General features: G+C 40.5%; 1 protein-coding gene across 1 annotated transcript in view; it reads left to right on the forward strand.

Moving 5' to 3' along the window:
- The first annotated feature begins 10,050 nt into the window (after nt 1-10,050).
- MID1 (midline 1) overlaps nt 10,051-12,718 on the forward strand; it is a 335,146-nt gene continuing 332,478 nt past the window's right edge. The window contains exon 1 of the mRNA XM_054007902.1: nt 10,051-10,207. The gene's annotated coding sequence lies outside the window, so the exon portion shown is untranslated. The remainder of the gene's footprint in view (nt 10,208-12,718) is intronic.

Consider the following 12,718-nt stretch of genomic DNA (forward strand, 5'->3'; position numbering starts at 1 on the left):
ATACTTTGATTTTGTGGTGATTGCTAAAATGACACTTATTATGGAAGGATGAGGTAGTCTGAATATCTAATTTGCTCAGGATGTTGCTACAAGGCAGAGCTAATATAGTTTGAGTGGCTTAATGGTATAGAATCATAGAATATCGGGTTGGAAGGGACCTCAGGAGGCCATCTAGTCCAACCCCCAGCTCAAAGCAGGACCAGTCCCCAACTAAATCAACCTAGCCAGGGCTTTGTCAAGCCTGACCTTAAAAACCTCTAAGGAAGGAGATTTCACCACCTCCCTAGGTAACCCATTCCAGTGCTTTACCACCCTATTAGTGAAAAAGTTTTTCCTAATATCCAACCTAAACCTCCCCCACTGCAACTTGAGACCAGTACTCCTTGTTCTGTCATCTGGTACCACTGAGAACAGTCTAGATCCATCCTCTTTGGAACCTCCTTTCAGCTAGTTGAAAGCAGCTACCAAATCCCCCCCTCATTCTTCTCTTTCACAGACTAAATAATCCCAGTTCCCTCAGCCTCTCCTCATAAGTCATGTGCTTCAGCCCCCTAATCATTTTTGTTGCCCTCTGCTGGACTCTTTCCAATTTTTCCACATCCTTCTTGTAGTGTGGGGCCCAAAACTGAGTGTATTATCTAATCTCTCTCTAAGTATTTCCTCCGATGATGTCTCTGTGGCTTCTCTTGGCAGGCTGTTCCATTGATTAATAGCTCTTATTAGGAAGTTTTTCCTGGTATCTAATCTTAACTTGTTCTTCTTTAGGTGAAGACCATTACTTCTTTGAATGTATTCTTGGTCAACTTTGAATAAGTCTTCCCCCTCTTTCACCTGGTTTCCTTTAAAACAGAAAAAGGGTATAGAGAGTTCATATGTACTTTCTGGTTTGTTTAAGCAATGTCTCCTTTTCACCTTGTTCCTTGTATGGTACCTTTCAACTTTCTTACAGTTATTGCCCTTTTTTGCTTTCTCTCTTTTTCACTTCTGTTTGTACTGAAATGCCCAAAGCGCTTCATGCTATCCTCAATGAGGCCTTTCCAGTGATGTGAATTGTTACCTCTCCACTCTTAAGTATAATATTTAAATATATATTTTTTCCATATGGCATTAGTCTTTTCACTTACTGTTTGTTGTATCAAGGCTGAATCTAAAATTGCAGTAGTTCTGGTATGTTTTCCTACTTTTTGGAACAAGAAATAATTCTCCAAATATTTCAAGAAGTCCACAGAGATCCAATTTTTATGCAAATATATTCATCATATTTGTGTGATCTAAAATGATCTCTTTACCGCCTCCCCTATGTATTTTGAGTCAGATTTGTGGCAGTTTGTCACCCATCCACTTTGCTTTTCCTACATTACATTAATTCATAAAGATTTGCTGTTGCGTTTTCCTTCTGAAAGGCAATTCTATGTCAGTACATGTACCAATAATTTAAATATAAATGCACTGCGATCCTTCCATTTTTTTTTAACCAATAGGGTCATATCCTGAGATCTTTACTCTTGGCCCTGTAGCGGGGTGGTCACCCCTCTCCTGTCCTGAAGAGCTTAAAACAGCCCTGGGAAAGGGCTGTGGAAGGGGAAAGGTAGGCTGATTGGGAAACCAGCCACAGCTGTGGCCAGCTCAATCAGGGCCCAGCTGGCCCTTATAAGAGGGCGGTGGGCCAGAAGCTGAAACACTCTCTCTCTTTTGCCTTTTGAGAGAGAAGGACCTGGCTGCCTGGGAGCTGAGCAGAGTCCCTGAGGTGGAGCAGTGCTGGGGAAGGGCAGAGGGAGCTGAGGAGCTCCAGCCTAGCAAAAGCCCAGGATGCAGGCCTAGTTAAGGGCCCATAAAAGGTACTGGGGCTGCAGAGGGACAGCCCAGAGATAGGTAAAGGCAGCTGGTCCAACCCCCTTTGCCGATGAGTGGTTTACAGACTGCCGTCTGCCCCAGGGAGCGGGGGCTCGATGATGACTGGCAGTAGCCACAAAGGCAAGGTGGGGATAGAGGGTTGGGGGTTCCCCTGGAAGGGGAGACCCAGAGACTGTGGGTTGCGGCTGGGGGCAGAACCCTGATGTAAACGAGGACCAGGGTCCAGGAGGGACATGGGGGCCAGAGGCAGGCGAGACACTGGCTTGCAGAGGGCACTCTGGGCTGGAAGAGCTAATTCCCGAGACAACCAATAGGAGGTGCTGTGCCAGTAGTCATCACCCCGCCCCAGGCCCATAGATTCTATCCATAAATAATGAAATTCCATTTCTGTCAATTTATCCTATCACGTTTTATGTATGTCAGGCATCATTCTGTATACTTGCTCACATACATGACCACATTCCTCAGTTTCATTGCCCATGCTCTTTGTTTTTGTGTATAGATACTTGAATTTTATTTTTAATTTAACCTTAATTTGGGGCTATCTTTTATCCATTATTCCTTTTTATTAGGCTTGGGCTAAATTATGTCTGTAAAAGGCAGAGCTGTTCAGTGAGTAGGGGAAGGAAGCATATTGCCTGAGCAGTGCTTCCTCCAGAAGCACAGACGGATGTGGGTGAGCAGGTTAAAATGTGTAACAAGTTTCCCTCCAGTGCTGTCTACTGCTCAGCATACCATGGCCTTCCATTATCATTCTCAGGCACATCTGCTTTGGACCATTAGCTCTCACCCATCCATGTGCTCTCTAGTATAGTCAGACAATTGATGCTGACCTCCTTCAGGATTGTGCTGGGCTGTGGTACTCGCCCCTCGGTTTGCCCACCCAGGGCCAAATATAATTTGACCCATAATGTTTTGTTCCATACATGACAATTTCCTCTGTCCTCCTAGCTCAAAGATCTTTGTACCACCTTAATTAGTTTGACATTCAGATAGCTAGCTCCCCATTTGATCAAATCAAGGCAGAACATTCTAAATAGCCCTGGTGTTAACATATTTTACAGCTATTAAGGAAGGTCATAGTTACTCACTAGTTACGGAAATCTTGAAAAACTAAAGGGCTGTAAAACTAACTCAAATTACAGCCTGTCTTAGTGGTTGAGATCCCAGATTTTGATAAACACTTGGAGAAATTTTCTGCTATCTAGATTCCTAAGGTGCTAAGAAGTAAGAGCTGGATTCACAAAAGGCCATAGGCACCTAACTGTCACGTTCACAAAAATGCTGCTTAGCTGCCCCCAAACCCTGTAGCCTAAAATCTCTGGTCCTATGCTGAAGCTATTGCACGGTGATTAAATAATGAGAGAATCAGTGGGGGTGGGGAAGAGAGCTCTTGTGCACAACCATCACAATGACTCTGTAGCCTGGTGATTAGAACACTCATCTAGGAGGTGGGAGACCCAGGGTCCAGTTGCTCCTGCTCCAATGATTGTTTCATAATGTATTCAAAGTGGAACAGTGTCAGCAGGAGAGATTGAGAGATTGAATAGCCCAGTGGCTAGAGCATTCAGCTGAGAGATGAGAGACCCCTTATTTAAATTCCCCTCCCCTCCCTTGGCAGAGAGGGGGGGGATTGAACTGGGGGTCTGTCACATCCCATGTGAGTGCTCTGACTACTGAGCTAAAAATTATAAGTTCCTTCTCACTCCACGGCTTCTTGCAGAAACGGCATATGTGCCTAACACCAAGAGAGGGTTTGCAGCCGAGGGAGGCACCTCCCTGTAGCCCAGATTTAGGTGCCTATTTCTGAGAGAAGGGTGGGGCTTAGCACACACCCTTTGGCTAGGCATCCCCCATTAGCTAGTTTAGACGAGGAGCCACCTAGCCTGTGCTGGCTTTTGTAGCTTCCATTGTAAAGTGCCTGTTTCTCGCCATTCATTGTATAAGGAGCCTAAGGGCTTGTCTACACTGGCACTTTACAGCGCTGCTCACTCATGGGTGTGAAAAAACACTCCCCTGAGCGCAGGAAAGCGCCAGTGTAAACAGTGCACTAGTGCTGGTAGCTGCGCTCCCAGAGCTGGTGTCTACGCCCCTTGTGGAGGTGGTTTTTTAGAGCCGCGACTACACAAGCCACATTAAAGCAGCACTGTAGACTAGCCCTATGTGCCAAACTCAGGCTTTCTGAATCCCAGTGATTACCTAAGCACCTAATTTTCTTTCTGAATCTAGCCCTAAGTACTTCCCATGAGACCTCTTAGGTCTAGATATTCTGAATAGTCTTCTCATGGGTCTCAGGCATTTTCCGTGCTCAGAACATATATATTTTTACTATTTATTTTCCAGAGTATTTTAATTCCCCTCTAATTTTCCTTAATATTATCATTATTTCATTAACTTCTCCTACTAATACATTTAAGCTCCTCCGTACCAAATAGTTTTCTGCTGCCTCCCGTACTGATTGCTTCATCTGATGCCACAACTTCGAGTTTTTGATTTTTTTGTCTTGTATCAACATATTTTTGAGGCCTAAAGTAGCCCTTACACTTGGTACAAGTCTGTTGTAATACAAAGGTTTTAATTAAACATTTTGTGAGAGATGAAGAAGAAACCACTGTGATCTTTTTCCGAGGGTAAGTGAATATCCATAGGACTTCAGCATGTATTGACACCTTTGTTCCTATGTAAAGGTTAATTAATATGGTAGAATGTTATAAGCAGTGCTTTATTCAAAGCAATATGTTAAGGGTGTAAAATTAAACACCAAAATCAGAAAATACTATACAACCTTCACTTTTTATTATAGTGAACTGATCGATACAGCCAGAGGTGAAAGTAAGCCAGTGCAGTCCGGTACAGTGTACCGGCAAGAGCCAGTACGCTGTGCTGGACTGACCGGCTTCTGCAGCAGTGATGTAAAGTGCCCAGGGCTCTAGCCGCTGTGGGGAGCCCCGGGCCCTTTAAAGCACCGCCGGAGCTCTGGCAGCGGGCTCAGGCGGTGATTTAAAGGGCCCAGAGCTCCGCGGCGGCCGGAGCCCTGGGCCCTTTAATTCGCCACCGGGCCCTGGGGCTCCCAGCCCCCTCTGCAGCTGGTAGCTCCAGGGTGATTTAATGGCCCTTGGGCTCGCAGCCACAGTTGGAGATACAGGGCCTTTAAATCTTGCAAGGCCCCACCTCTTCCAGTTGAGGCCACACCTCTTCTGGTTGAGGCCACACCCCCACTCAGGACTCTGGCATACCCGTAAGTCCTTTAAGTTACTTTCACCCCTGCATACAGCTTGTGCGCTACAGATAAGTTACGTGCTTAACAATTGACCCAATACTTTAAAATACTGCATATAGTATGTGCAACATGAATGAGTTAGCATTTTCTGAAACCCTTAACTTTTTCATTTCCTGACTTCTTCCTAGCTTCTTTTCATTTGTAGCTTGAATGTTTCTTTAATATAATTTTTTGCATTAATTTTATTTTGTGCATTTGTTGTGGGGGGGGGGGGGGGAGAGAGAATAAAATGGGAGAAAAAACTCCACATCAAAATACTCATAGTTGTGTTTTACATACTTGATTTATCTGTATTAATAGAATTATAATGCCTTACCCTGAGAGTGCTAGTTCTCCATTATAAGTATGTACGGTTAATTTGTCTATTTTAGAAACAATCACTTCCATGACATGGGAATATTAAGAACATACATATAGTTACTGAATGAAAGTACACCTCTACTCCGATATAACGCGACCAGATATAACATGAATTTGGATATAACGCGGTAAAGCAGTGCTTGGGGGTGGGGGAGGCTACACACTCCGGTGGATCAAAGCAAGTTTGATATACTGCGGTTTCACCTATAACGCAGTAAGATTTTTTTGGCTCCCGAGGACAGCGTTACATCGGGGTAGAGGTATAGTTTAAGGTTCTCTGTCTGGCCTGGATCAGTCCGACATTCTTTTCTATAGAGAGGGAGAGATGTATAACTTCACAGTGCAGCTTTAGGAGACACAAGCTCATCTGTCAAACAGAGACTGTAATATGTGTTAGCCTTTTAGACTCTTCTTTTGTAAACAATGTTTCTATGAGTTCAGTTAGCATCAGACATTTTTTAGGACTCATTTAGACAATCTCTTGAGTTTTCTGTGTGGTTTTCTGTGTTTTTTTTTAATACATTTTTGTTATCTCATTTGGATTGAATCTGTCAATTTTATTTGAGGGAATACATATTGTTATCATTCATGAAAGCGTGTGATTTATCGGTCTTCAGTTCTTGGTGATGTTATGGAGAAAAAGGACACGAACTATTGAATTGTTGGCCTGTCAGAAAGGAGCAGTCCCACAGAAACTGTTCTTGTGATAGACTGGTGATTAAGAGATGTCATGACCAAGATGGAGGGTGAAATCCTGTCTTCAGTGAATTCAATGGGAGTTTTGCAATTGACTTCACCGAGTCACGATCTCAAGAGTGCAAGAGCAGCTTAACTCTTAAAACTGTAGCATCATAGTGTTGTGCAGCCAAATGTTGCACATCTCCTCTGGTTTAAACTCAATGGTTTCAATAAATGTAGCCAGTTTATTATGGTGTTCAAGCATGGACAGTTTCAACCTAAAGAGGGAAATTTTCAGAAAGTTATGGATTAGAGAAGATTGGAGGTTGCAAGAAACATTATTTTAACCTGATAGCTTATTGTGCCTATACAGATACTTGTGGTCAATCAAATGCGGAGTTCAGTCATAATAGATTGAATTCCTACTTTAGATTTTTATAGTGAGAGGAATTCTTAAGCTAGTTACTTGAATAGTGAAGGTGGGCTGTGATTTCTATTATGATGGGCACTGGTTATTTAGCCTCTTTGTGCAAGGCCTTTCCCCTTTATGATCTCTCCAAATTCACCAGGCAACATAGGAAATGAAATTTTTACTGGATTTCTGTTTCTGAACCCCGGTACTGATTCCATCACTATGTAACCAATAAAACGCTGGTGCATGTTATGAAGGGAAAATGAAAGCAAGTCACTCATTTAAGAGGACAGAATAGTTGTCATGAATAGTCTCCTGCACTGTAGAGAACGCAGCTACTTAGGAGAACAATTGGCAGTCATGAAGAGGCAGAGTGGTTCACTTGATTAGTCACTGACCTTTGAGGTCCTCCTTAGAGACTGTTGTTATCCACAGTAAACAAAGCTCATTGTAATTACAAACAGATGCCAGATAAAAGGTGGAGAATACAATAATCTCAGCTGAGCTTCTAGTGAACGCTGAGTATGGAAAACAGGGTACCAACACTCCAAAGAAGCATGGCACAGTGTAGTTAAATTGTAAGCTTTTGTGTTGAAAGCTACCCAGAGTATGCTGGAAACCCCACTTTTGCCATTACTTGCATTAATTCCTGATCCTTTTCATATCAACCCATCCATTTCCCATATTTTAAAAAGAAATATTTTACAGGCCCAAAATGGAAGAATTTCATATGGAATAGGCACATACATATGCATACTCAAAAGATGTCTTGCAACTTATTAATATATGAGGTTGATTCCAGTAATTAATATCATCCTATCATCACTTGCAGACAGTACATGAATGACAGGAAAGTAAATGAAAGCAATCAGTCTGCATAACTTTTCAACCCCCAAAATTAGACTACTGCTCAAGATTATATTTTGAAAAGGCCATACCGTACATTACAGCAGCCATTTAAAAATAATCCGACTACATGTAATACATTACTAGTATGAATTATTTTAACTCCTTGGTGTAGGTACACAGTGAAAGTGTAGTGAACATATTTTTATGATTTGAGAGATTGCTAGTTCCACTGCTACTCTGTATCTCCCAAACCAGTACCATATTTCAAAATTGAAGAAACTTTTAACGTGTGATCACTGTGCCACGTATTAGGGATTTGACAAACCCATAATTTTGGGATTCTATAGATAAATAGTGAGTATTCCTGATGGATTCAAATCCAGATATTGATTACCTTTAGAGTCTTTGGCTCATGGATGGAGATGAACAGAGGGCTGAGCTGGGGGAGGCAGTGGGAGAATAGGTTCTGGGGATGTGGTGAAGGGAGGGATGTAGAGCGAAGTAATAGGTATGAGTGGAAGAACCCACGTGTGAACTGAGGTGAACAGTGGGAAGGAGTAATTTTTGATGTGTGACTTGCTTCTGGGGCTGTGGATTTGCTGGAAGAATGCTACTAGTATCAGGACTGAGAGTCAGGCCATACTTGAAATGGCTGCTACCATACTGGATTAGCCAGCTCAAGTGTTTATCTGTTTTATTATCAACTGGAGAATCCAACTGATTTGAGTACAGGTGCAAATATGACTTGCTTAATATAAAAATTGATTTTTAATTGGAGATTTGTCACATGCTTTACTTATAGGGAGAGAATACAAGTAGTGTGGTGCAGTACAAATAGATTTAATCAGAATAGCATGAGTTTGGCGTGGCCAACTTACCCACAAAGTTGTGACGCCACAAGTGAATTATTTAAATGACCCTAAATGAATCCCATGAAGACCATTATACCACATCCATGGTCAGGTATTTGGTATATGCCAAATATTTTACAGGTAGAGACTATTTTAAATGTATTTATGGAGTGTTTTACAATTTTTATTGGTATTAATTTTCATATTTCTCTACCTGTAAAGCCAGGCTCCTTCAGTATCATAAGGCCAAATGCTCATGATTCAGAAGAAGAGGAATATTCTAACTAATGAAGTATTGAAATAATTCAAAATTACCAAACATAGCTTTTCTAAACAGTACATAATAATCTATGGCTCTAAACGTCCCATATATCAGTTTCTTGGAGCTAAACAAAAAGTTTTGCTGTTTTGGAAAGAGGATTCTTAGCCTTCTGATAGTATTCTGCTGTTTCTAACCCTACTAATTCACCTGTTACCAGACCTTATACCTGTTGCTGGTTCAGGACTGAATATTGCCTGTCCTGACCATGTGGCTGTATATGTTTGGCATGAAAGAATGAAAAGTTGGGTTCCCCTCCTCTTAGGGCTGTATATATCTGCCTTTTAATATTCAGTATCTCTCCCCACTATATCTCCCCGTTTCCACTTTTTATCTACTTCTTTCTTTTTCTCTTTTTGTTTCTTTCTACTTCCTCTCATCTTTTGATATCCCCCATATTATGCTGGCAATGGTCTCTATTGTTAAGGGAAAGCTTTGGCAAAGAGGTGAGTCTTGATCTGACTGGAGTCAGCTGAGAATGTGTTCAACTTGTGGTATTTTTAATGAATTACCTGACTGTTGAAGCTGCTCCGGTTTTTGAAATGTTAAGAGCAGTCCATGAAGAAATGGATTAGTAGGCAGAGTGCAGTTGAGGGGAGTTAAAGATGCATGAAAAATTCAGATGTATTAGTTCCACAATTCCTCACATAAATATCCACTGTCTTAGAAACGTGTGCCCTAAGGGGATACCTTATGTGTCTAGCTATTTCTGTAAAGCGTCCCAAGGTAAGATAGTGACAGTATGATAGAGACTAAAGAGATCCCTGTCCCAAAGAGCTTAAACTCTAAAAATGGCCAAAATACAAACAAAGGAATTGGAGAAGGGATATGACAATTTTTTTTTATCCCAGTGTTTTCTGTTCTATTTTATAGTTTTAATAATTTGTAGCCTTTACTTCTTGTACATAAAGTTCGGTTTACTTTAATCTTGTATTAAACAGTCTTAGCACTGCTAGTTTTTTAAAACTCTCAGATTCTCAGTGTGTTTATACACAGATACATGTACCAGTGTCATCTTTTGTGCTTTGTTTCTCTCATCAATATTAAAGTATAGGATGATGAGGGTGTAGTGACACTTTTTTGTAAAAACCGTTTAATGTACTGTAATAATGCATAATATCTTAGTTTTTAATAAAATGAATATTTGAATAGATGGTAAACTATGCTCTAAATTAAACTGGTATCATATTCCTTTTGCAGTGTCTTTACAGTGCTTGCTAGCAAACTACATGCATTCAAACCATTTGGTATTTGTGGAGTTAACTAACTTACACCTATTCCCAATTAGCTTCTTACACCCGGAGTGCAATGCTTGTTTACCTATCTAAGGAAACATGTTATACTGAAGTGAGCTTGGCTGGTTTTTAGCCTGACTGAGAGAGACAAGTAAGCACACACCCAGGAGAGTGGGAGTGATCAGTAGGCTGGACAGAGCACAGCTTCCTGAATCAAACTGACTACTACAGTTCAGCTGATCTTGAGGAAAAACAGCACACGCCAGGCAACAAAGCACACTACTTTGGAGGAACTATCAACTTAAAAAACCAAACAAACAGAATTTCAGGACAAGAACAATAACAGACAGTATAAAAATGGAGAAGCAGGTAAGTCACTTGCATTGTAGAAGTGGCCTTATTAGAATGAGGAGGAAATCAGATTGCTACTATTAACTCTTGTATCTAGTTCATTCCTAAAACGGCTTGCACATTTTAGAAATACTTCTAGACAATTTATGCCTTTTGTGCACAGCAACATCTGTGTGGGGTAATTATTTTAGTTTATCTGACTTTCCATGTGTTTCTAATTTGGATACACCTTTCTTTACCAAAGAGATTATCAAAGTTTCTTATCTTTGATGGAACACAGATGCAAGCTGAGACTGTGCAAATAAAGCTAGGACGCTTTGATTAACTGTCTGAATCCCTGCAAACTGCAGAATGCAAAATTTCTAATTTGCACACACTAAAAGTCCTTATTTTTAAAGTTTAGTGCATTTTTTAAAAAAGTGAAATATTGCTTCATTCCGTAGTTTCTAGTATACTTCATTTTGACTGGTATGACTGGAGCTCAGTCAGCACAGCTGAAATGTCCTTGCTTGCTGTACATGGAATATGGGTATACCTGCAATAATAAGCACAAATTAATTAAAAATAAGCCTGGTTCAGTCTTGCAAAACTTGTAAACAAAACTTGTTCTCCTAAAATAAAAGTTGTCAAGGTACAAAACAAAAACATGGGTTGCTTAGGGAACATTTACAGATTCTGATAACCTTTACAATAGACTCTGATTGGAATCCAGAGAGAAAAAAAGTTCTTTGAAGAATATCTCAAAGAATTAAAAGTGGAAATCTGAGAGAATGTTTCAATAGCCTTCTAATTGCATAGTGTTGTACGGTACTTCAGGACAGTCAATGTTAAAAGGCAGCTAGTTGTAGAACTTCCTTCAAATTCTATTGCACTGATGATACAAAAATTACGAATGAAAGTTTGGTTTAATTGATCCCTCTGAGAGGTACCTTCCACAGAAGAATACTGTGTGCAGAAAACTTTACAGAAACAGGTGCAGACTTTGTTTTTAGGGTGATTTCATTTCTCTCATTCTGGTGATTCACTGTCATATGGTTGCATTGCAATAAGCTTTGACTGATAATCTCATCACAAAAAATCTGAATTAAGAATTTAATTGGTATGTCTGTATCTTTCCTGCGGGCCAAAATAGCATAAATAAATAAATAAATAATTACATTAATATTTCTAAAAATGTAGAAGATTTTTAAGAAATTGATTACACTAGAAACAAAACAGTTAACTTTCAAAATGTTGCAAGATTTATTAATGTATGCATAACAGTAAGCAGTTATATTGCAAGCTCCTGTAATGTAATATTTCCTGGCTAAAACATTCATTCGTGATAAGGAATTGGCAACGTTAAACTTCACTTATGCTAATTTAGTTTCTCATTCATAAATATACAGGATGTTTCTAAACTCCTGACCTTCAAAGTGAATATATTGATGGGAGTTACATACATAAAATAGCAATGCAGTATCTTCAGTATAGCATTTTTACAAGATCATTTGCAAGGAAAGTAGATAGTGAGTTCTTAGACATGGGACAACATCTGAACATACCATGTTATCCCTCTGAAATATCATTGGTTTTGAAGGAACTCAGCAGCGGTAGGGAATCTGGAAATGGAGGACCAGGAGCAAAGATTGTGGCTTCTGAACTTCACTCACCTCACCTCCCACCCTATCTTTGCTGGCTTCTGTTTATGATACCTCAAGAAACTCTGTGCCTCAGGTAGGGATACAAGATAAGAGATTTTTATCAGGGGTGTTTGTAAATAAAACACAAGCTTTAAATTTTATTAATGGAGATATCCTATCTCCTAGAACTGGAAGGGACCTTGAAAGGTCATTAAGTCCAGCCCCCTGCCTTCACTAGCAGGACCAAGTACTAATTTTGCCTCAGATCCCTAAGTGGCCCCTTCAAGGATTGAACTCACAAGCCTGGGTTTAGTAGACCAATGTTCAAACCACTGAGCTATTCTTCCCCCCCAAGAACAGGAGAAATACCTGCCAAGAGAAACCCACATTCTTAATCTATTGGATTCTATTCTGTCTAGATTCTTAATGGTACTGATCCAAATACCTCATAATCATTAACAGAATTTATCTTTACAACACCCTGGGAGGTAAGGATGTTTTATTGCCATTTTACAGATGGGAACTGAGGCACAGGGTATTTTATATATATTATTGTAGCACCTAGGAGCCTCAGCTATGGACCAGGACCCCATTGTACTAGGCGCTGTTATATAGACGCAGATCAAACAGTTCCTAGATTAACTGATTTACCTAAAGTCACAAAGAATGTCTGAGGATGAGCTGGGAAATGAACCCAAGTCTCCTGCATCTCAATCCAATGCCCTATCCACTAGATCAGGGTTTCTTAATGGGGGGGGGGGTGGAGGAAGGAGGCGCCTGTCAAATTTTCTAGGGGGAAAAGCACGTCACAACACCACTTATGACGGGGGGGGGAGGAAGGGGGAATGTGTGTGGGAGCCGGGCTACATTTGAGTAAATGACACAAGGGTTCCAAGTTTAAAGACAA

The sequence above is a fragment of the Malaclemys terrapin genome, chromosome 1, assembly GCF_027887155.1.
Source record: "Malaclemys terrapin pileata isolate rMalTer1 chromosome 1, rMalTer1.hap1, whole genome shotgun sequence".
In the NCBI taxonomy this organism is placed as follows: Eukaryota; Metazoa; Chordata; order Testudines; family Emydidae; genus Malaclemys; species Malaclemys terrapin.